This window comes from Phyllobates terribilis, unplaced genomic scaffold, assembly GCF_046119375.1.
Source record: "Phyllobates terribilis strain yellow unplaced genomic scaffold, ASM4611937v1 Scaffold_35__1_contigs__length_13245226, whole genome shotgun sequence".
Taxonomy (NCBI): domain Eukaryota; kingdom Metazoa; phylum Chordata; class Amphibia; order Anura; family Dendrobatidae; genus Phyllobates; species Phyllobates terribilis.
This window is the reverse complement of record NW_027362795.1, coordinates 12,394,430-12,418,149: the sequence shown is the minus strand read 5'-3', so window position 1 is coordinate 12,418,149 and position 23,720 is coordinate 12,394,430. Positions and strand designations below refer to the sequence as shown.

Here is a 23,720-nt window from a genome sequence, read left to right as displayed (position 1 = left end):
CCCCATGCTCGGCATGAGAGCCCCATGGCCTGCCCCATGCTCGGCATGAGAGCCCATGTTCACCTCGCTACACCCGACGCTCTGCCTCTGTTGCTCTCTCCGCTGCTTCACACGCTGATTTGTGGAGGAAGGGGCCAAAGGACCCTCCTCCACCAATGTAGTCTGCGCGGATGGAGAGTTTGGAGACAGCAGACGGCCGGCGAGCAGGCGGTGGGGGAGGTTGTGGTGTGTCCCGTAGGCCACTGTTTTCCAGCCCCTCGGCCATTTCAGTCCGCGGGCTGGACTCAAACAGCCAGAGGGCCGGATGTGCGTCCACTTTGCCAAGGTTTGGCTTAGGGCAGTGAAAGCCCTTTTCTAGAGAACTTGCAACCTGGGAGGTCCACTGACCCCCTGGGATTAGAAGACGCTGACCATTACCTACCCAGATCTGTAAAATACAAAGCGAAATGACAGCGAACGTAGAATGTGCTGACAAGTGAGAAAATCACTTGAAGAAAAATAAATAGACATTTTAGGTTCCCAAGAGCCACCGAGCCCCATACTCCAATTACCACAGAGAGGTTTCACCACTAGTTACTCATTTATTACTGATGAAGACTGTTGAGTTTGATCATTTCAGTAGATGTGTTATTGTCTACAGTCACAGTTTTTGACTACAGGAGTTAGTGCCCAAAATACTCTGATTTAACCCCTTCCTGCAGCCAGTTTTGTGTTCCTATCAGGGCCCATTTTTCCAATCTGACGTGTGTCACTTTATATGATGATAACTCTGGAATTCTTCACAAAGGATAATAGGAAACAAATGGACCTTACAAATTATTTTCCAACTTCTCTTGAATCCGACAATCCCCTATATACAGTTGTACACTACTGTCTGGGCACATGGCAGGTTAAGAAGGGAAGGAGCGACATTAAGCTATGTGAATGCAGATCTTGCTGGAATAGTTTGCAGATACAATATATTGGGGGGCACTATTCATTGTCACCTGGCAGCTCAAAAGATGGCGACCACGAACAGGCTTGGCGCTATCGACTCCGTTTTCCAAATCCCAGGGATTGTCTTGCTCATCACCCTTTAACACCTTCATGACCTTGGACGTATCGCGTCCAGGCGATTTTGTGTGCCCAGGAGCTATGCACACACAATTGCCGCTGGCTGTCAGCTGAACTGACAGCTGACACCCAACACTCAGGGCACCGCTCCCGGCACTTTAACCCCCGAATTACTGCGATTGACATCCATCGCAGCATTTAGAAGACAGGCAGAGGGACAGAGCCCCCTCTGCCATCCGATCGGATTGCAAAAATTGGATTGCGTTCGGACCAATTTAATCCTATGCTGCTGGGCTCAGTGGCGTTTTTTTTTCCAGCACCGATTAGATTGCGATCGGGCTGAAAAAAAATCGCAGCATGCTGGATTCAGATCACACACACATATAAAAGACTTTAGGTGCGTGTGAAACATCGCACTGCACTCGGATATCACCCGAGTGCAGTTAGATTCCCGCCGACACCAGCAACAGAGGAGTTGGAAAAATTGATTTCTCCATCCCCTCCGCAGCTGTGCTGCGATCCTCTCTGTGCGAGAGGATCGGAGCACAGAGCACTGACATTCGGCTCCCGCTCTCAGCAGAGCAGGAGCTGAATGTCATTAGCATATCGGATCGGATACCTTATGCTAGTGGACCCCCGGCCTTTCAGAGCATTTGGTGTGGAGAGGGCCTGGAGGCACGAGCTCTGGAGCTGTGATGTTCATGTTAAGCTAAGCTAAACCTTTGGTTGTTTATACCTGAAGCAGGCGGTTACCCGTAGCAATAAGGACTGTGCCATAAGTTATGTTTTGTTTTTTCCTGTTAGGCCGGGAAGGCCGTGTTTGTTTTGCTAACAATGCTGTGGCTTATGCAGTCCTCTAGACTGTGTTCGTGTGCAAATAAGTGAGACGATCTACCACTATATATATATATATATATATATATATATATATATATATATATATATATATATATATATATATACACATACAGTGGGTACGGAAAATATTCAGACGCCTTTAAATTCTTCACTCCTTGTTTCATTGCAGCCATTTGGTAAATTCTAAAAAGTTCATTTTTTTCTCATTAAAGTACACTCTGCACCCCATCTTGACTGAAAAAAACAGCAATGTAGAAATTTTTGCAAATTTATTAAAAAAGAAAAACTGAAATATCACATGGTCATAAGTATTCAGACCGTTTGCTCAGACACTCATATTTAAGTCACATGCTGTCCATTTCCTTGTGATCCTCCTTGAGATGGTTCTACTCTTTCATTGGAGTCCAGCTGTGTTTAATTAAACGGATAGGACTTGATTTGGAAAGGCACACACCTGTCTATATAAGACCTCACAGCTCACAGTGCAATTCAGACCAAATGAGAATCATGAACTCAAAGGAACTGCCCAAGGAGCCCAGAGACAGAATTGTGGCAAGGCACATATCTGGCCAAGGCTACAAAAGAATTTCTGCATTATTCAAGGTTCTTAAGAGCACAGTGTCCTCCATAATCCTTAAATGGAAGAAGTTTGGGACCACCAGAAGTCTTCCTAGACCTGGCCGTCCAGCCAAAATGAGCAATCGTGGAGAAGAACCTTGGTGAGAGAGGTAAGGAAGAACCCCAAGATCACTGTGGCTGTGCTCCAGAGATGCAGTAAGGAGATGGGAGAAAGTTCCACAAAGTCAACTATCACTGCAGCCCTCCACCAGTGGACCGACATAAGTCTCTCCTCAGTGCAAGACATGAAATCCTGCATAGAGTTTGCTCAAAAACACATGAAGAAATCCCAGACTATGAGAAATAAGATTCTATGGTCTGATGAGGTGAAGATAGAACTTTTTGGTGATAATTCTAAGCGGTATGTGTGGAGAAAACCAGGCACTGCTCATCACCTGCCCAATACAATCCCAACAGTGAAACATGGTGGTGGCAGCATCATGCTATGGGGGTGTTTTTCAGCTGCAGGGACAGGACGACTGGTTGCAATTGAAGGAAACATGAATGCGGCCAAGTACAGAGATATTCTGGATGAAAACCTCTTCCAGACTTGGCCGAAGGATCCCCTTCCATCAAGACAATGACCCTAAGCACACAGCTAAAATAACAAAGGAATGGCTTCAGAACAACTCTGTGACCATTCTTGACTGGCCCAACCAGAGCCCTAACCTAAACCCAATTGAGCATCCCTGGAGAGACCTGAAAATGGCTGTCCACCAACGTTCACCATCCAACCTGACGGAACTGGAGAAGATCTGCAAGGAAGAATGGCAGAGGATCCCCAAATCCAGGTGTGAAAAACTTGTTGCATCATTCCTGAGAAGACTCATGGCTGTACTACCTCAAAAGGGTGCTTCTACTCAATGCTGAGCAAAGGGTCTGAATACTTATGACCATGTGATATTTCAGTTTTTCTTTTTAAATAAAGCTGCAATTAAAGGGGTCTGAACACTTTCCGTACCCACTGTGTTTGTGTGTGAGTAAGATATATATATATATATTTAATATATATACCCGTAAATATTGTTATGAAAAAACTAATTAAACCACATACACTATATACATATATATAGTACAGACCAAAAGTTTGGACACACCTTCTCATTTAAAGATTTTTCTGTATTTTCATAACTATGAAAATTGTACATTCACACTGAAGGCATCAAAACTATGAATTAACACATGTGGAATTATATACTTAACAAAAAAAGTGTAAAACAACAGAAAATATGTCTTATATTCTAGGTTCTTCAAAGTAGCCACCTTTTGCTTTGATGACTGCTTTGTACACTCTTGGCATTCTCTTGATGAGCTTCAAGAGGTAGTCACTGGAAATGGTTTTCACTTAACAGGTGTGCCCTGTCAGGTTTAATAAGTGGGATTTCTTGCCTTATAAATGGGGTTGGGACCATCAGTTGTGTTGTGCAGCAGTCTGGTGGATACACAGCTGATAGTCCTACTGAATAGACTGTTAGAATTTGTATTATGGCAAGAAAAAAGCAGTGAAGTAAAGAAAAACGAGTGGCCATAGTTACTTTAAGAAATGAAGGTCAGTCAGTCCAAAAAATTGGGCAAACTTTGAAAGTGTCCCCAAGTGCAGTTGCAAAACCACCAAGCGCTAAAATAAACTGGCTCACATGAGGACCGCCCCAGGAAAGGAAGACCAAGAGTCAACTCTGCTTCTGAGGATAAGTTTATCCCAATCACCAGCCTCAGAAATCGCAGGTTAACAGCAGCTCAGAATAGAGACCAGGTCAATGCCACACAGAGTTCTAGCAGCAGACACATCTCTAAAACAACTGTCAAGGGGAGACTTTGTGCAGCAGGCCTTCATGGTAAAATAGTTGCTAGGAAACCACTGCCAAGGACAGGCTACAAGCAGAAGAGACTGCTTGTTTGGGCTAAAGAAAACAAGGAATGGACATTAGACCAGTGGAAATCTGTGCTTTGGTCTGATGAGTCCATATTTGAGATCTTTGGTTCCAACCACCGTGTTTTTGTGCGACGCAGAAAAGGTGAAAGGATGGACTCTACATGCCTAGTTCCCACCGTGAAGCATGGAGGAGGAGGTGTGATGGTGTGGGGGTACTTTGCTGTTGACACTGTTGGGGATTTATTCAAAATTGAAGGCATACTGAACCAGCATGGCTACCACAGCATCTTGCAGCGGCATGCTATTCCATCCGGTTTGCGTTTAGCTGGACCATCATTTATTTTTCAACAGGACAATGACCCCAAAAACACCTCCAGGCTGTGTAAGGGCTATTTGACCAAGAGGGAGAGTGATGGGGTGCTACGCCAGATGACCTGGCCTCCACAGTCACCAGACCTGAACCCAATCGAGATGGTTTGGGTTGAGCTGGACCGCAGAGTGAAGGCAAAAGGGCCAACAAGTGCTAAGCATCTCTGGGAACTCCTTCAAGATTGTTGAAAGGCCATTTCCGGTGACTACCTCTTGAAGCTCATCAAGAGAATGCCAAGAGTGTGCAAAGCAGTCATCAAAGCAAAAGGTGGCTACTTTGAAGAACCTAGAATATAAGACATATTTTCAGTTGTTTCACACTTTTTTGTTAAGTATATAGTTCCACATATGTTATTTCATAGTTTTGATGCCTTCAGTGTGAATGTACAATTTTCATAGTCATGAAAATACAGAAAAATCTTTAAATGAGAAGGTGTGTCCAAACTTTTGTCTGTACTGTATGTATATGTGGTTTACGTTGTTTTTTCATAACAATATTTATGGGTGCATATATATATGTACCCATAAATATACACCGTGCATTGTGAAAGTATTTGGCCCCCTTGAACTTTTTTACCTTTTGCCACGTTTCTGGCTTCAAACATAAAGATATAAAATTCTATTTTTTTTTCGGAAGAATCATCAACAAGTGGGACACAATCGTGAAGTGGAACGAAATTTATTGGATATTTTAAACTTTTTTAACAAATTAAAAACTGAAAAGTGGGGAGTGCAATATTATTCGGCCCCCTTGAGTTAATACTTTGTAGCGCCACCTTTTGCTGTGATTTCAGCTGCAAGTCGCTTGGGGTATGTCTCTATCAGTTTTGCAAATCGAGAGGCTGAAATTCTTGCCCATTCTTCCTTGCAAATCAGCTCGAGCTCAGTGAGGTTGGATGGAGAGCGTTTGTGAACAGCAGTTTTCAGCTCTTTCCACAGATTCTCGATTGGATTCAGGTCTGGACTTTGACTTGTCCATTCTAACACCTGTATACATTTATTTTTGAACCATTCCATTGTAGATTTTGCTTTATGTTTGGGATCATTGTCTTATTGGAAGATAAATCTCCGTCCCAGTCTCAGGTCTTTTGCAGACTCCAACAGGTTTTCTTCCAGAATGGTCCTGTATTTGGCTCCGTCAATCTTCTCATCAATTTTAACCATCTTCCCTATCCCTGCTGAAGAAAAGCAGGCCCAAACCATGATGCTGCCACCACCATGTTTGACAGTGGGGATGGTGTTTTGAGGGTGATGAGCTGTGTTGCTTTTACGCCAAACATATCATTTTTCATTGTGACCAAAAAGTTTGATTTTGGTTTCATCTGACCAGAGCACCTTATTCCACATGTTTGGTGTGTCTCCCAGGTGGCTTGTGACAAACTTAAAACGAGAACTTTTATGGATATCTTTGAGAAATGGCTTTCTTCTTGCCACTCTTCCATAAAGGCCAGATTTGTGCAGTGTACGACTGATTGTTATCCTATGGACAGACTCCCCCACCTCAGCTGTAGATCTCTACAGTTCATCCAGAGTCATCATGGGCCTTTTGACTGCATCTCTGATCAGTCTTCTCCTTGTTCGAGATGAAAGTTTAGAGGGACGGCCGGGTCTTGGTAGATTTGCAGTGGTCTGATACTCCTTCCATTTCAATATGATCGCTTGCACAGTGCTTCTTGAGATGTTTAAAACTTGGGAAATCTTTTTGTATCCAAATGTGGCTTTAAACTTCGCCACAACAGTATCTCGGACCTGCCTGGTGTGTTCCTTGGTCTTCATGATGCTCTCTGCACTTGAAACAGAACCCTGAGACTATCACAGACCAGGTGCATTGGAGGCAAATAGTGCTCCGTCCCTCCCGAGTCTCGCCGTATGGCTAAGCTGTACTGTACAGCCACATATGGGGTATTTCTACATTAAGCAGAAATTGTGGGATAAATATTGATGCTATTTTTACCCATTTTCCAGTGTGAAAATGTAATATCTGCTAAAACAAAATTTTGGTGGTAAAAATGTAATTGTTTTTCTTCACTGCCCAATGTAGGCACCCCTATATAGGGGTGCAGTGATCATATTAACAACTGCACCCCTAGATGAATTCATTGAGTGGCGTCATTTGTAACATGGGGTCTCTTATGGGGGGGTTCTGTTGTTCTGGCACCGCAGGGGTTCTGCCAATGTGCCCTCAAACCAGTCCAGGAAAATCTGAACTCCAATATGGCGCTTCTTCCCTTCTGAGCCACGGCCCCATTATCAGTATTCAGTCAGTATTTTTCTCAGGAGTGGGATCCAAAACCAGGTGAGGAACAATCATAGAAAAGGTATAATAGAAACAAGTCACCAATTCTGCATTTATCACCCACTCCTGGTTTGGCTCCCACTCTTGAGAAAAAATACTGGCCGAATACTGACCAAATACTGATAGTGGGGCCATGGCCTTACACTGTGTCTCAAAAGTAGTTTTTGACCACATATGGGGTATAATCGTACTCAGAATAAATTGCGCAACAAGTTTGGGGTCCTTTTTCTCCTGTTACCCTTTCTGAAAATAAAAATTGGGGTCTAAAATTTAAAATAACGCAACGTTATAAACTTCTGTGAAGCACCAGGGGGTTCAAGGTGCTCCCCACATATTTAGATACATTTCTTGAGGGGTCTAGTTTCCAAAATGGGGTCACTTGTGTGGGTTTCCACTGTTTAGGCACATCAGGGGCTCTCCAAACGCGACATAGCGTCCACTAATCCAGCAACTTTTGCATTCAAAAAGTCAAATGGCACTCCTTCCCTTCCAAGCCCTGCTGTGCGCCCAAACGGGAGTTTTTGTCCACATATTGGGTATCGGTTTACTCAGAAGAAATTGTACAACAAATTGCATGGCTAAAAAAAACATTTTTGTGGGAAAAATTGGATTTTTTCTATTTTTACGGCTCAAGATTATAAACTTCTCTGTGAAGCACCTGTGGGTTGAAGGTGCTCACCACACATCTGATAAATTCCTTGAGGGGGTCTAGTTTCCAACATGGGGTCACTTGTGGTGGTTTTCCTCCGTTTAGGCTCATCATGGGCTCTCCAAACACAATATTACACCCGAGGATCATTCCCATCAAAGTCTGCGTTCCAAAAGTCACTCTTCCTTTCTAAGCCCTGCCGTGCGCCCAAACGGTAGTTTTCATCCACACATGGGGTGTCTGCATACTCAGAAGAAATTGCACAACAAATTGTATGGTTAAATTTTTACTGTTACCCTTGTGAAAATGCAAAATTTGGGGCTAAAAAAAATTTTTGTGGGGAAAAATTTGATTTTTCTGTGAAGTCCTTGGGGGTTCAAGGTTCTTACCATACTTCTAGATAAATTTCCCTGAGGGTCTAGGTTCTAGAATGGTGTCACTTGAGGGGGTTTCCACTGTTTAGGCACTTTAGGGGCTTTCCAAACACAATATGGCATCCGCTAATTATTCCAACAAATTTTACATTCAAAAAGTCAAATAGCGCTCCTTCCCCTTCAAGCCCAAACAGTGGTTCTCCCCCACAAATGGGGTATGGGCGTTGTGAGGACACAGCTTCTAATCTTAATTAGCAAGACGACTAGATTTGTTAGGCCAGAAGAACTACACTATTGTGTGTGTGTTGACTTTTGAAGAAATGTGTTTTTCTTTCTTCAGGTGGCACAAGAAACATAGACTTTTGTCATAAGTCTGAATGTTGACTTCTCTTGATCTGTGAACAATGAATATTTGCTAAATATGTTGATTAACCTTTGTGTGGACCCTGTGGCTTGTTGACTCACAGAGCAGAAAAGTATAAGATATGGAAATTGATTAAATGCTCAAACAATGAGACATGAGCCTTGCACCTTCCCCCCTGACCTGTGAATGATGACCTGAGCCACAGATGTATAAATAAAAAGGGATTTCTATGGTGCTGCAGGAAGTATCAGAGAGACACTTCAGGGCAGCAGCTTGGTAGCATGGCTCCATCCAGAGGGACACAGATTTAGATTCTTCAGGAATCCAGCCTAAGGGACCACTGCCCTGGCTGTAAGGATACAGATCTGCTCCATTGACCATCACTGACCCTATGGAGATGTTTGAGGTAACCAGGTTTGTGACCATCCGGTCACCTGGTCCGGTGGATATGTTCTGAGACGCCAGGTTGGGACCATCCGATCACCTGGTCCCATGGAGACATTTGGGGAAGGCCAGGATTGTGACCCTCCTGTCACCTGGTCCAATGGATATGTTTGGGTTAGCCAGGTTGGGACCATCCGGTCACCTGGAACCCATGGATACACCCGGAGAAACCCAGATTGGGACCATCCGGTCACCTGGATCCATGGATATGTTTGGAGAAAGCCAGGGTGGGATCTTCAGGTCTCCTTGCAACGTACCTCAATGGACTGTCAGCTTCCTAAACTTGCTGCTACCTCCTCTCTGTGGGTGCCCACCAAAAGCGGGGGCCACTGGTTGAGGTAGTTGTCTCTGGAAGTCCCAAAGTGCAGTTGCTCTATTCCCAGTGAGCCAGCGAAAGGGTGAGACTGCGTAATTTTGCACCATCTTGTGTGTTTGCTGGGACTGTTCAATAAAGTATTGCCACACAGTTTAACCTTCACACTGTGTGGTTTGAGTACTATTATGCCCTCGGAAGACCCAGTGTCTCCACAGGCGTGCTCAGGAGGAAATGCACAACAAATTTTGGGGTCCATTTTCTCCTGATACCTTTGTGAAAATAAAAAAAATTGGGTCTAAATTTAAATTTTTGTGAAAAAAGTTAAATGTTCATTTTTCTTTCCACATTCCATTAATTCCTGTGAAGCATCGGATGGTTTGCTAAACTTCTTGAATGTGGTTTTGAGTAGAGATGAGCGTTGTTCTACTCGAACTGTTCGCCAATCTCAAATTCAAGCTGTTTTGGGCGGTGTTCGAGCCGTTCGGCGAACACGAACGATTTGAGAAAAATTCGGCTGTTCGAGGTTATGTTCGATAACTGTTCGTGCACCAAAATCATAACTGGATTTTTTCTCAGTAATGATGAAAATTAATGTTAATACGCAGTTTGAGTGTACAGCGGGGTGGGGGGAGGGGCAGGGGATGGATCTCTGCAGGAATAATGAAGATCTCCATTTTTTTTTCTCTTTCCCGCATTTGCAGTGGGGAGGTGCAATCTGTCAGCCTATCAGCAGCGCACACACGGAGCGAACTGCTGTTTTTCACACAAGCAAGGGCATGTGTCATTGGCAGTGTATGTCACATGTCCTTGCCCTATAAGACCAAGCCATTTTCCCCGTCGCCACCATTTTCTCACAGCTGCAGCTGCGTGTTAGACGACACCGCTGTTGCTGTGTGCGCTATACCTTGTTAATTTCAAGCCAATTTTCGCACAAATCTACAGATAGCTTGGGAGTAGGGAATAGTTGTGATTGCAGTCCTTTTAAGGACTAGGTTACAGCATTTCCTACGACTTTTATCAGGCAGGTCTGTGCTCTTAAATAGATAGATTGTGGGAGTAAAGACTAATTGTAATTGCAGTCCTTTTCAGGACTAGGTTACATCAGTTCCTATCAGTTTTTGCCAGGCAGGTCTGTGCCAGTGCTGTGCAAGTTTTTTTCACAGCATTTGGCTGAATCTAGCAAAGCTAATCCTTTTTGGCCTATTGCAGAGTGTGTTAGTCAGTGGAGTAGCCTATCTGTGTTGCAAGATATACCACCTGTGTATAGAATACCAATTTTTTTACTGCACCTAGTGAAGTAAAATCTTTTGGGCATAGCATCATTCTATTAGTCCATCTATACTGACCTCCATCAGGTTGCAAATTGAATATAATTGTTTTCTGCATCTAGCTCTGAAAAAATATTTGGCCTTCTAGCAGTGTGTGGGACTTTCTCTATTAGTCCATCTATACTGACCTCCATCAGGTTGCAAACTGAATATATTTTTTTTCTGCATCTACCTCTGAAAAAATATTGGGCTTCTAGCTGTGTGTGGGACTTGTTCTATTAATCCATCTATAAAGACCTCCATCAAGTTGCAAACTGAATATATTTTTTTTCTGCATCTACCTATGAAAAAATATTGGGCTTCTAGCTGTGTGTGGGACTTGTTCTATTAATCCATCTATACAGACCTCCATCAGGTTGCAAACTGAATATAATTTTTTTCTGCATCTAGCTCTGAAAAAATAGTTGGCCTTCTAGCAGTGTGTGGGACTTGTTCTATTAGTCCATCTATACTGACCTCCATCAGGTTGCAAACTGAATATAATTTTTTTCTGCATCTAGCTCTGAAAAAATATTTGGCCTTCTAGTAGTGTGTGGGACTTTCTCTATTAGTCCATCTATACTGACCTCCATCAGGTTGCAAATTAAAAATAATTTTTATCTGCATCTAGCTCTGAAAAAATATTTGGCCTTCTAGCAGTGTGTGGGACTTTCTCTATTAGTCCATCTATACTGACCTCCATCAGGTTGCAAATTAAAAATAATTTTTATCTGCATCTAGCTCTGAAAAAATATTGGGCTTCTAGCTGTGTGTGGGACTTGTTCTATTAATTCATCTATACAGACCTCCATCAGGTTGCAAACTGAATATAATTTTTTTCTGCATCTACCTCTGAAAAAATATTTGGGCTTCTAGCTGTGTGTGGGACTTGTTCTATTAGTCCATCTATACTGACCTCCATCAGGTTGCAAACTGAATATAATTTTTTTCTGCATCTAGCTCTGAAAAAATATTTGGCCTTCTAGCAGTGTGTGGGACTTGTTCTATTAGTCCACCTATACTGACCTCCATCAGGTTGCAAATTCAAAATAATTTTTTGTCTGCATCTAGCTCTGAAAAAATATTTGGCCTTCTAGCAGTGTGTGGGACTTTCTCTATTAGTCCATCTATACTGACCTCCATCAGGTTGCAAACTGAATATATTTTTTTTCTGCATCTACCTCTGAAAAAATATTTGGGCTTCTAGCTGTGTGTGGGACTTGTTCTATTAGTCCATCTATACTGACCTCCATCAGGTTGCAAATCGAATATAATTTTTTTCTCCATCTAACCCAGCCAATAGTTTTGGCCTAATACCACAGTTTGGCCACTCAGCTCTGCTCGGTTCCCATCCATTGTTTTTTTGTGCAAACAACTCCAGAGTTGTGAATTAGTTAACCACCAAAATGAGTGGAAAAAGGCCTGCTGCTGGTGGAAAGGGGAATAGGCGTGTTGGGAAGGGGAAAAAAGGTTGTGTCCGTGGGGTAGGTGTTAAAGCAACAGTAACATCTGCAGAAGAAAGACCATCTTCCAGCCAAACTAAAATGTCTACTTCTTTTAGCGGACAATGTGATAAGATCCCTTTCTTACGGCCACGCCAATCGCTACAAATTCCAGATGAGGCACAAAAACAACAGGTGCTTCAACGGATATCAAGTGCTCCTTTAAGTGGGCTCTCCTCCACATCAACTTCAACATCACAAATACTCCAGTCCTCAAAGGTGTCACCCCAATCGCACTTGCTTCCTCACAGCTCCCAAATCTCCAGCTGCCCGTCTGAGTATGAGGTAGAACAGATGGTTGAGTCTGCAGAGCTGTTTACTCATACTATAGCCTGGGAATCAGAGGTCGACTCCAGCGCTTCTGTGAATCCAGACGAGGAAATGATCTGCACTGATGCCCAGAATCTTTGAGTCGGATCCAGGACCAGACGCAGAAGGTTCTGACCATAATGTAGACCCTCATTCCCAAACTGTAACTCCTGTTGGTGGAGACAATGAGGAAGACGATGATGAGACTCAAATACCTGATTGGAGCGACAACTTTAGTTTTTTGTCAGGGCAGGAACAGGTTGGCTCTGAGGACGACGGGTGTGATAACGCACAGGGTGATGATGATGAGGTTGGAGATCCCACTTACTGTCAACCCACAGTCAGCCAAGAGATGAGGTCAGCAGAGGAGGTGGAGGAAGATGCTAGTGACGACGAGGTCAGGTTGCGCCTTCCTGGACAGAGACGTAGTACTGGAAGCACGTCAACAACTGCATCCTCAAACACAACTCTGCCTCTCACCACAAGTCGTGGTGGCTCTTCAGGTCGCATGGGTGCTATGCCTTGCATAGCCTGGGCATTTTTTCAGATCGATAAAGATGACCCAACTCGTGTTATCTGTAACATTTGTCAGCAAAAGCTAAGTAGAGGCCAAAAAATACATAGTTTGAGTACTTCATGCATGAACCGGCACATGGACATGAAGCATAAGTTGCAGTGGGAAGCTCAGTGTGCTACAATGCGGCCTAGCCGGCCGGGCCAACCACCGTCTGCCATATCTTGTGCATCCGCGGCCTCTTCATCCTCTGTGACTGGGGGGACAGCAGTCACACCTGTTTTGGGGCGCAGACCTGCCACCTCTTTACCCGCAACAGCCAGCGTAATTGGCAGGTCATCATTTTCTTTGGAGGTGGTAACACCAGCTGGTGTTGAGCGCTGTCCGACATCGATAGCACCACCTTTGGATCAAGGCAACCTAACATGTCCGCCTGCATCTTCCTCACAGACCGGCAGTTTGCCGGGGACACCCTTATCAACCCCGTCTAAGCACAATAGCCAGCCCTCGGTCCCTCAGATGTGGACAAGTAAAAGACCATTTCCTCCTAGCCATGAGAAAGCTAAGAGGTTGAATTTCAGCATCTGCAAGCTCTTGGCTACAAAAATGCTGCCTTTCCGCCTGGTGGACACAGAGGATTTTCGAGACCTTATGTCCGTCGCAGTGCCCCAGTACCAGATGCCCAGTCGTCACTACTTCTTAAAGAAAGGTGTGCCTGCGCTCCACCAGCATGTCGCACACAACATCACCGCTTCTTTGAGAAACTCTGTGTGTGACAGGGTGCATTTCACCACAGACACTAGGACGAGTAGGCATGGACAGGGGCGTTACATGTCGCTGACTGGGCACTGGGTAACTATGGTGACAGCAGGACAAGGGGCTGCTGTCCAAGTCTTGCCGTCCCCACGAGTTGTGCGTCAATCCTCTTTATGTCAAAGTTCCTCCACTGCTTCTGCCTCCTCAACCTCCTCTCGGTCTTCCACCTGCACCCAAAGCCTGTCTGGTAATGCCACAAGCTTTCTAACTGCGCAGAAGGGATCCTGCACACCTCCTTACTATGCTGGCAGTAGGGCTCAACGTCATCAGGCGGTTTTTACTTTGAAATGTCTGGGAAATGTGAGTCACACAGCTGAGGAGTTGTGGTCAGCTCTGGAGAACCAATTTCATGAATGGTTGTCTCCACTGGACCTGAAACCAGGGAAGGCCGTGTGCGACAATGCTGCAAACCTGGGTGCGGCCCTTCGCCAGGGCAATGTCACACACGTGCCTTGTATGGCTCACGTGTTGAACCTGGTTGTCCAGCAATTTTTAGCCCACTATCCCAGACTAGATGGCCTTCTGCAGAGGGCACGGTCGCTGTGTGCTCACTTCCGCCGTTCGCATCCCGCAGCTCAGCGACTTACATCTCTACAGAAGTCGTTGGGCCTGCCACTTCACCGGCTAAAATGCGATGTGCCTACCCGGTGGAATTCAACTCTGCACATGTTGCAGCGACTGTGGCAGCACCGACAAGCCCTGGTGCAATACGTTCTGACGTATAGCCTGGGCCAACGAGATCCAGAGGTGGGGCAAATCACGCTGGAGGAGTGGTCTCAGATCAGGGACCTATGCACCCTTCTGCACAGTTTTGAAATGGCGACGAAGATGTTTAGTGCTGACGATGCCATTATCAGCATGACTATTCCGGTGATTTACATGCTGGAGCACATGTTAAACAGAATTCGGAGTCAGGTGGTGGCACAAGAGGAGGTGGAGGAAGTAGAGGAGGAGGAGTTGTATGCGGAAGGGCTAACATCTGCAAGGTCCAGACGGTCGGTAGCACCAAGGCGGCAGGCATGTGAGGGTGGGGGAGATGGTTTTACCAGGGCGCATGGTAGCAGCCAAACTAGTGAGGAAGGTGCAAGAGCCCAGGAAGAAGTGGAGGATGAACTGATGGAAGACTCATCAGATGAGGGAGACCTTGATCACATTTCTGTTGTGCGAGGTTGGGGGGAGAGGACAGAGGAAGGAAGCATGATTGTTACCTCGCCACCAACACAACAGGGACTTGGTGCTCCTGGATGCGCAACACACATGAGTGCCTTCTTGCTGCACTACCTGCAACATGACCCTCGAATTGTGAGAATTAGAAATAATCCTGACTACTGGGTTGCCACACTGTTAGATCCCCGGTACAAAAGTAAATTTGCCGAAATTATTCCTGCCATAGAAAGGGATGCACGCATGCAGGAGTATCAGCAGAGACTGTTGCAGAATCTTACATGTGCTTTTCCACAAAACACCAGTGGTGCACGTAGTGAATCTCACAGTTCCAACTTGCCAACCGTGGGACCGTCAAGTGTTCAGCACTCAAACCGTAACAGAACCACAGTATCTGCTGGTAACATCAATTTTGCGGAATCATTTCACCACTTTTTTAGCCCATCCTTTGCAAGGCCACAGGAGACAAGAAGTCTGACACATAGTCAACGCCTAGAGACGATGGTACAGGAGTATCTCCAAGTAAACATTGAAGCCATGACTGTGTCACTGGACCCTTGCTCTTTTTGGGCTTCCAATCTGGATAAATGGCCGGAGCTAGCCACTTACGCCTTGGAGATCTTGTCATGCCCCGCAGCCAGCGTTCTGTCTGAACGTGTGTTCAGCGCTGCTGGTGGTGTGCTGACAGATAAGCGCACGCGGCTCTCCACTGATAATGTAGACAGACTCACGTTCATAAAGATGAACAAATCATGGATCCGAAACGACTTTTCTACCCCTGTGTCATCCTGGGGAGAGTAAAAGCTTGATGATTGGTTAAAATCACCCTACCAACCGTTTTAAGCTTTCAAATTACTAATCATGTTTATCTGTATCTTGGCTGGAAAATAATTTGGGCTTTGTAGCAGTGTGCAGCACTGATCCTATTAGGCCATCTGTACTAAGCTCCACCAGATTTAAAATTAATAATAATTTTTAGCTGCATCTAGCCCGGAAAATAATTTTGGGGCTCCGAGATGCGCAAGACACATAAGTGCCTTCTTGCTGCACTACCTGCAACATGACCCTCATATTGTCAGAATTCGAAGTAATCATGACTACTGGGTTGCCACACTCTTAGATCCCCCAAACTTTTCGATCAACCTTTTCATTTTAATAAAGACCAAAAAAAATGGTCATTTTTGAAATTATAAGCATTAGCAGGTTATTAGAAACTGAAATCAAACAGTTTTCAACTCAAAACTTTATTCTAGGTGATGTTACATTTTCACATAGGACCCCTTGTTCGAAAGGAGCTTCTGAACTCTCTCGTCCATTGAATTTGTCAGGTTTTGGATGGTTTCTGCTTCAATTGTTTTGCATGAGGACAGAATACCCTCCCAGAGGTGTTGCTTAGATGTGAACTGCCTCCCGCCATCATAGACACTCCTTTTGATGATGCTCCAGAGGTTCTGAATGGGGTAGAGGTCAGGGGAGCATGGGGGTCACACCATAAGTTTGTCCCCTTTTATGCCCATATCAGCCAGAGATGCAGATGTTTTATGTGCAGCATGAGATGGTGCATTATCATGCAAAAAAATGATCTTGCTGTGAAATACACGGTTCTTCTTCTTGAACCATGGCAGGAAGTGCTGTTTGAGAAAATCCACATACATTATGGAGTTCATCTTTAGCGCCTTCAGCGATCCTAAAGGGGCCGACAATCTCTCTCCCCATGATTTCAGCCCAAAACATTACTCCATCTCCTCCTTGTTGGCGCTGTAGCCGTGTTTGCGTGGGGTGTCCATCAACCAGCCATCCTCCGCTGCACGGCACTCATCCGTGAACAAAACAGTTTGGAAATCAGTCTTCATGTAATGTTTAGCCCACTGGAGCCGTTTCTGCTTGTGTGAAGTGGATAGAGGAGGTCGACAGGATGGCGTATGCACAGCTGCAAACCTCTGAAGGACCCTGCATCTTGTTGTTCGGGGGACGTTGGAGGCACCAGCAGCTTCAAAAACTTGTCTGCTGCTATGACAAGGCTTTTTTGCCGCTGCTCTTTTAACCTGACGTAATTGCCTGTAGGAAAGAGTCCTCAATTTGCCCTTATCAGCACGCACATGTGTGTACTGTGAATCAGCTACATACTTCTTGATTGCCAAGACACTTCATCCTGATCATCGCACAATGTTGATTGTAGTCATGCCTTGACCTAAACACTCCACAATTTGTTGCTTCTCAGCAGCCGACACATCCTTTTTCTTTCCCATTTTGGCAGAAAATGTAGGCTGCTTAATAATGTGAGACAGCCTTCTTAAGTAGTCTTGCCTTTCATTGGACACACCTGCCAAACTAATTAGCACAGGTGTCTGCAATTGCTTACAGTGATATAAAGAGCCCTGACACACATCACCATCAATGAGTTTAACTGACAAACAAACAAATTCTTCCCTTATCACTCCTAAACACTTTTTGCATAATAATTTGGAACACAGTGTACATGTGCTTTTCCACAAAACACCAGTGGTTCACGTAGTGAATCTTACAGTTCTAACTTGCCAACCGTGGTCTGTATGGAGTTGTTCAATAAAGGGCCCAAAATTAAGATAACATAGATGGGAGAGGTCTCTATGAATAGGAATTCCTAAGTATTTGATACCCTGTGAGGGCCAGGCAAAGGGAAAGTTGGACTGGATGGAATCCTATATGGATTTGGGGAGGGAGACATCGAGGGCCTCAGACTTCGCTGCATTGATTTTAAAATTTGACCATGTAACAAAGTGATCTATTTCAGCCATAACAGCATGGATGGATATATGTGATTGAGTGATATATACTAGGACATCATCAGCAAATAGAGAGCACTTGTACTCGGTGCCTCCCACCTCAATCCACCTAATATTGGGGTTATGGCGAATTGATGAGAGCAGGTGCTCCGTCACTAGGATGTATAAGAGAGGGGAGAGAGGACATCCCTGCCTTGTCCCATTGGTGATTGTGAAAGGTGATGAAAATGTTCTGATGCACCCCCGGGCCTTGGGACACCCGGAGCCGGACCCTTTTTGGTGGATGCTGGTGGTTGTAGTCTTCGTGGCGGCGACCCGGTTCCGTGGCTCAGGGTGGTCAAACCAGTGGCAGAACTATTTATGTGGTTTTGATGGTTAAATGTCCGACTACGCCACCCGTGGATTGCGGTCAGAGTGAACCGCCGCTGCAGGGCAGACCGCTGAGGCTGGTGTTGTGGGTGCAGCAGAGCGTAGCATAACTCCCCACGGGAGGAGTATAGCCTCAGGGCAGTGTATGCGGAGGATGGGGGTGATGGTGCAGGGCAGCAGCAGTAACGACACGGAGTCAGTGATGCAGTCCAGGGCCTTTACTCACAGTTCTTATTATCCAGACCACGTCTGCAGGTAACGGCTGCCCACGTCGTACTGTGCTCACCAGGTGAGGGGCTCAGACAACTCCCAGATAACTTTGGAGCGCTTCACAGGACCCCCTTTGTGTGTCCTTTGTCTGGCCTTTCTTACCAACCCTTCTGTCCGGCTGCCTCGGGCTTCCTCTTGGTAAACTTGGCGCCAGTTTCCCTGACCCTATGTGGTGCCTTCCTAGCGGGTGTAGCGAGGGGCTGCGCCACATAAAATGTCACAGCCTCCGGTTTCTAGCTGAGGGTCGTTTCCTGCTTCCACTAGTTTCGGGGACCGGTCTCCCCCTTTGGCCTGACCCCTCCACGCAGGTGGATTCGGGCGTGCGGTGGCGACTCGCCCGTCCGCACCCCTGGGATCCCTTCATTCCTCGTTCCTGGAGCCTTCTCCGCTCCTCTTCCTTCCTTCTCCCTCTTCCAGGCCTGGGCCTCTGTTACTAGGCCCGCCTCCGGAGCAGAGCTCATGCAGAGCCCCTGCTCCCTGCCACTTCTGCTCAGACTTCTCTGCACTGAACTAAGATGGTGCCCACCTTTTATACTCCCTTCTCAATGCACCCAGGAACTGCTTCCTCCCTGCTCCTGCACTACAGGGTTCCCCTTCCTCAGTGTTCCCTCCCCCCACTCCAGCCAGGGACAGGGACTGTCGTGCCCATCTCAGAGGCATATTGGTCGTCCTGCCCCACGGCAATGTGGTGTAATGCATGCAGGTGTCGGGTCCTGATCCACACTCCATCCTTACCTGAGAGTGAGATATCACACATCTGGGTGAGGTGCAATACCTCTGTAGCAACCGAGCCCTCAGGGTGCTACAGTTCCATTTATCTTCAGCCTAGGTGACGTATTGTGATACAGGGCCGTGATTTTGGCTATAAAAGGGTCCCCTAGACCCCTACCCCAAGCTTTTTAAGAGAATCATATATGGCGTGCCAGGAGACTCTATGGAATGCTTTCTCAGCATCCAACGAGAGTATCTAATTACAAATTTTTAACTGCATCTAGCCCAGGAAATACTTTGTGCCTAGTAGCAGTGTCTGCTAGTCAGCGGATTATCCTGGCTGTTAAGCAAGCTACACCACCTGTAGTTTGGACACTTAATTTTTTCAAAGGAAATGCTTCGGGACCATAGGATACTCAGTGAAGAGCATCAGGAGGCACCCCAAGGCATAGGGGCTGGGACTGGCAGTAGGATGCCTTGCGGTGGACAGCTGAGCTCGATCCTTATAAAAGCTTTTTAACTGCAGCAGCTTTAGTGGACGCTACTGGAGCTGGAATTACGCGGCTGCTGGCATGAGACTTGCCCTCCAATAGATCCTTGTAAATGGATTTAAAGTGTATTCATTCAAATTAGAGAGACAATTTAAATTAAAAAGCTTAGAGCTGCCTCCACCACAGGGGGGCTCGCTCGACCCACCAGCGGACAGGCACCAGTATTGGGAGAGGGGGGCTGGCCATCAGGGTTCACCGCGGCTCTGGCACAAACCCGGCGACACGGAGGTGGCACGGGCAGGAGCGGACTGAACGTGTCGGCTTCTCACTTTTTGGATTTTAGAAGGGCATGACATGCCTATATTTGTGTCTCCCCCTCCTTTTACTCCTCCACCTCTTTTCTTTTCGCATGACTATATGTACTTGTCACTTTTCCATGTGTTAGTTGTGTCTTCTGAGCAGTTTGTCAGCTTTTGGACACCTTTGAAGGTGTTTTCTATGTGTTTCTATGTGTTTTTGTTTGCCTGCCATTGGTTTTAACGGTGTTCGAAGGTGTTCGACGAACAGTTCGACGAACAGTTCGGCGAACACACGGGTGTTCGACGAACCGAACCGAACTCGAACACTACGGGGGTGGCTCAACACTAGTTTTGAGCACCTTGAGGGGTGCAGTTTTTAGAATGGTGTCGCTATTAGGTATTTTCTGTCATATAGACCCCCAAAGTCACTTCAAATGTGATGTGGTCACTAAAAAAAATGGTTTTGTAAATTTTGTTGGAAAAATGAGAAATCACTGGACAACTTTTGATCCTTATAACTTGCTTACAAAAATAAAAATAAAAAATTGTGCTGATGTAATGTAGACATATGGGAAATTTTGTTTACAACTGTGATTTAAGGGCATAAAAATTAAGTTTGAAAATTGCTAAATTTTCAAAATTTACGTCAAATTTCTATTTTTTTTAACAAATAAACGCAAGTCATATTGAAGAAATTTTACCACTATCATGAAGTATAATATGTTCCGAAAAAAAAATTCAGAATCAGTGGGATTCATTGAAGCGTTCCAGAGTAATTTACCAACGGAAAAAAAAGGGGTAAACAAGAGACACCCGCGCTAAATAGTGTGTCATTGTATCAAGTATGTCAGCAGCTAGTGACAACCAACATCCCTGGATTGATGAATACTTGAATTGCCAAATAAAAACTGGAAAATGCCCAAAAAATACCCACTTCAGAGTACCATAAATGATGACCAATTAGGAACAAACCTGCAGTGTCCACAACTAATATTTTACTAACAAAAAGTGATCCAGATATATGTTGTGGAGGATCCTGCAGTCTGATCCGTATTGGTCAATCTAGACTGTATAAATTACATCAATGCAGTTTAATAGCCATATAATAGCAATCTGTATATCAAAAAACAATACCTCACTGGTTATGCTATATCATATATAATCAATCCAGTGACCGCACAAATGAAGAAAAATTTATATACACATATACACCATACACACCATGTGTTTAGAGCTTGTATGCAAGTTATAAGTTAATTACCGTCCATTAACATTCCTGACAGACAGTCCACGAGATACGAGCAGTGGGACCTATGTGAGAAGGTCCGCAGTAACTCACTGTGTCAGCGTTTTATTGCCCGATGCTTGTATGCAAGTTAGATGTTAATTACCGTCCATTAACATTCCTGACTGACAGTCCACGAGAGACGAGCAGCGGAACCTATGTGAGAAGGTCCGCAGTAACTCACTGTGTCAGCGTTTTATTGCCTGATGCTTGTATGCAAGTTAGAAGTTAATTACCGTCCATTATCATTCCTGACTGACAGTCCACGAGAGACGAGCAGCGGGACCTATGTGAGAAGGTCCGCAGTAACTCACTGTGTCGGCGTTTTATTGTCCGACGCTTGTATGCAAGTTAGAGGTTAATTACCGTCCATTAACATTCCTGGCTGACAGTCCACGAGAGACGAGCAGTGGGACCTATGTGAGAAGGTCCGCAATAACTCACTGTGTCTGCGTTTTATTGCCTGATGCTTGTATGCAAGTTAGAAGTTAATTACCGTCCATTATCATTCCTGACTGACAGTCCACGAGAGACGAGCAGCGGGACCTATGTGAGAAGGTCCGCAGTAACTCACTGTGTCGGCGTTTTATTTTCCGACGCTTGTATGCAAGTTAGAGGTTAATTACCATCCATTAACATTCCTGGCTGACAGTCCACGAGAGACGAGCAGCGGAACCTATGTGAGAAGGTCCGCAGTAACTCACTGTGTCAGCGTTTTATTGCCTGATGCTTGTATGCAAGTTAGAAGTTAATTACCGTCCATTATCATTCCTGACTGACAGTCCACGAGAGACGAGCAGCGGGACCTATGTAAGAAGGTCCGCAGTAACTCACTATGTCAGCGTTTTATTGCCCGATGCTTGTATGCAAGTTAGATGTTAATTACCGTCCATTAACATTCCTGACTGACAGTCCACGAGAGACGAGCAGCGGAACCTATGTGAGAAGGTCCACAGTAACTCACTGTGTCAGCGTTTTATTGCCCGATGCTTGTATGCAAGTTAGAAGTTAATTACCGTCCATTATCATTCCTGACTGACAGTCCACGAGAGACGAGCAGCGGGACCTATGTGAGAAGGTCCGCAGTAACTCACTGTGTCGGCGTTTTATTGTCCGACGCTTGTATGCAAGTTAGAGGTTAATTACCGTCCATTAACATTCCTGGCTGACAGTCCACGAGAGACGAGCAGTGGGACCTATGTGAGAAGGTCCGCAATAACTCACTGTGTCGGCGTTTTATTGTCTGATGCTTGTATTAAAGTTAGAGGTTAATTACCGTCCATTAACATTCCTGACAGTCCATGAGAGACGAGCAGCGGGACCTATATGAGAAGGTCCACAGTAACTCACTGTGTCGGCGTTTTGATGTCCGATGCTTGAAGCTGTCAGTGCTGATTACTTGGATGTGGAGGTGGCGGCATGAGCACGCAAGGAGCCCCGGCCGATGGCTTACCTGCGGCTGAACTTGCCGCGTGTGAAGGAGCAGTGGCATTTTCCAGTTTTTATTTGCCAGTTCCACAGTTATTACCTCATAAAGTGACACTTGTCAGAATTGTCATGAAGGTGAAAACAGGCTTTGGAGGGGGGGGGGGGTAAAGGGATTAACACCTACACATGTATCTGGACTTACTCAGAGACCTCTAGGCTTGGGCCATGGTGTAAGGCCACGGCCCCACTATCAGTATTTGGTCAGTATTTTCTCAGGGGTGGGAGCCAAAACCAGGAGTGGGTGATAAATGCAGAATTGGTGACTTGTTTCTATTATACCTTTTTTCTGATTGTTCCTCACCTGGTTTTGGCTCCCACTCCTGAGAAAAAATACTGACCAAATACTTAACAAATACTGATAGTGGGGCTGTGGCCTTACCTGCAGTTCTGTGGAGTGAGACGGCAAGAAGAATTGTCAGGTAGTTGGGTCAGAACCAGCAGGGCCGAGAAAATACAAAATCAGAAGACACCAGTAGTCAGTAAACGGGCCGAGGTCACAACAGGAAACAAATACACAAGCCGGGAGCTGAGCACAGAGGACTGAACCAGAGGAGAACAAGGCTGTATCTGGCAGCTTCCAGCAATATGCTTCCAGCTTTAGTAGGGTGCGGTGCTTTCCAATTGGCTGAAGCAGGGAGCAGATTACTTCAACTGGACAAAAAACTCCCATGCTGCCAGACTGGATGGTACTACTGGTTCCAGGCACTCTAATCTTAGTGGCTGGACAGGGCCTGGGCCACCCAGAAATTCTGGTTCCGACGTCTCCTCCATCACCAGTGCCGCCTGAAGTATGAATAAGGCGGCGCATGGTAACACAAGCAGTCGTCACAGGAGCAGATCCCGGAGGAGATGGGACACACCATTTACAGAAGCCCTAATATAACAAAATGGCAGAAAACCAGAGCAGTAAAAATCCCCATAAAGTGACTCCATTTTGGGAATTATAACCCTCAGTGAATTAATCTATAGGAGTAGGGACTATTTTGACTTCACAGCCACTTTCCGTAAATTAGCACGCAGTGGATGTTAGAGAGTGAAAATTGCACATTTGCCATTTTATTACCCAACACATAGTGCCTAGATTGTGCACAGGAGACACACACCATAAATTAAGCGGGTTCTTCTCACTATAGTAATGCCAAATACATGGATGATAAATGTGGTTTGGCACACTGCAAGGCTCAGAAGTGAGGGGGAGATCTGACTTTGGGAGAGC

The 23,720-nt window shown here is 45.4% G+C and overlaps 1 protein-coding gene and 1 pseudogene across 1 annotated transcript in view; one reads left to right on the top strand and one right to left on the bottom strand.

Moving 5' to 3' along the window:
- LOC141182657 (uncharacterized) overlaps window positions 1-23,720 on the bottom strand; it is a 1,085,038-nt pseudogene that overhangs the window by 77,748 nt on the left and 983,570 nt on the right.
- The window catches only part of LOC141182721 (uncharacterized), a 40,259-nt gene that overhangs the window by 14,710 nt on the left and 1,829 nt on the right, over window positions 1-23,720 (top strand). The window lies entirely within an intron of this gene.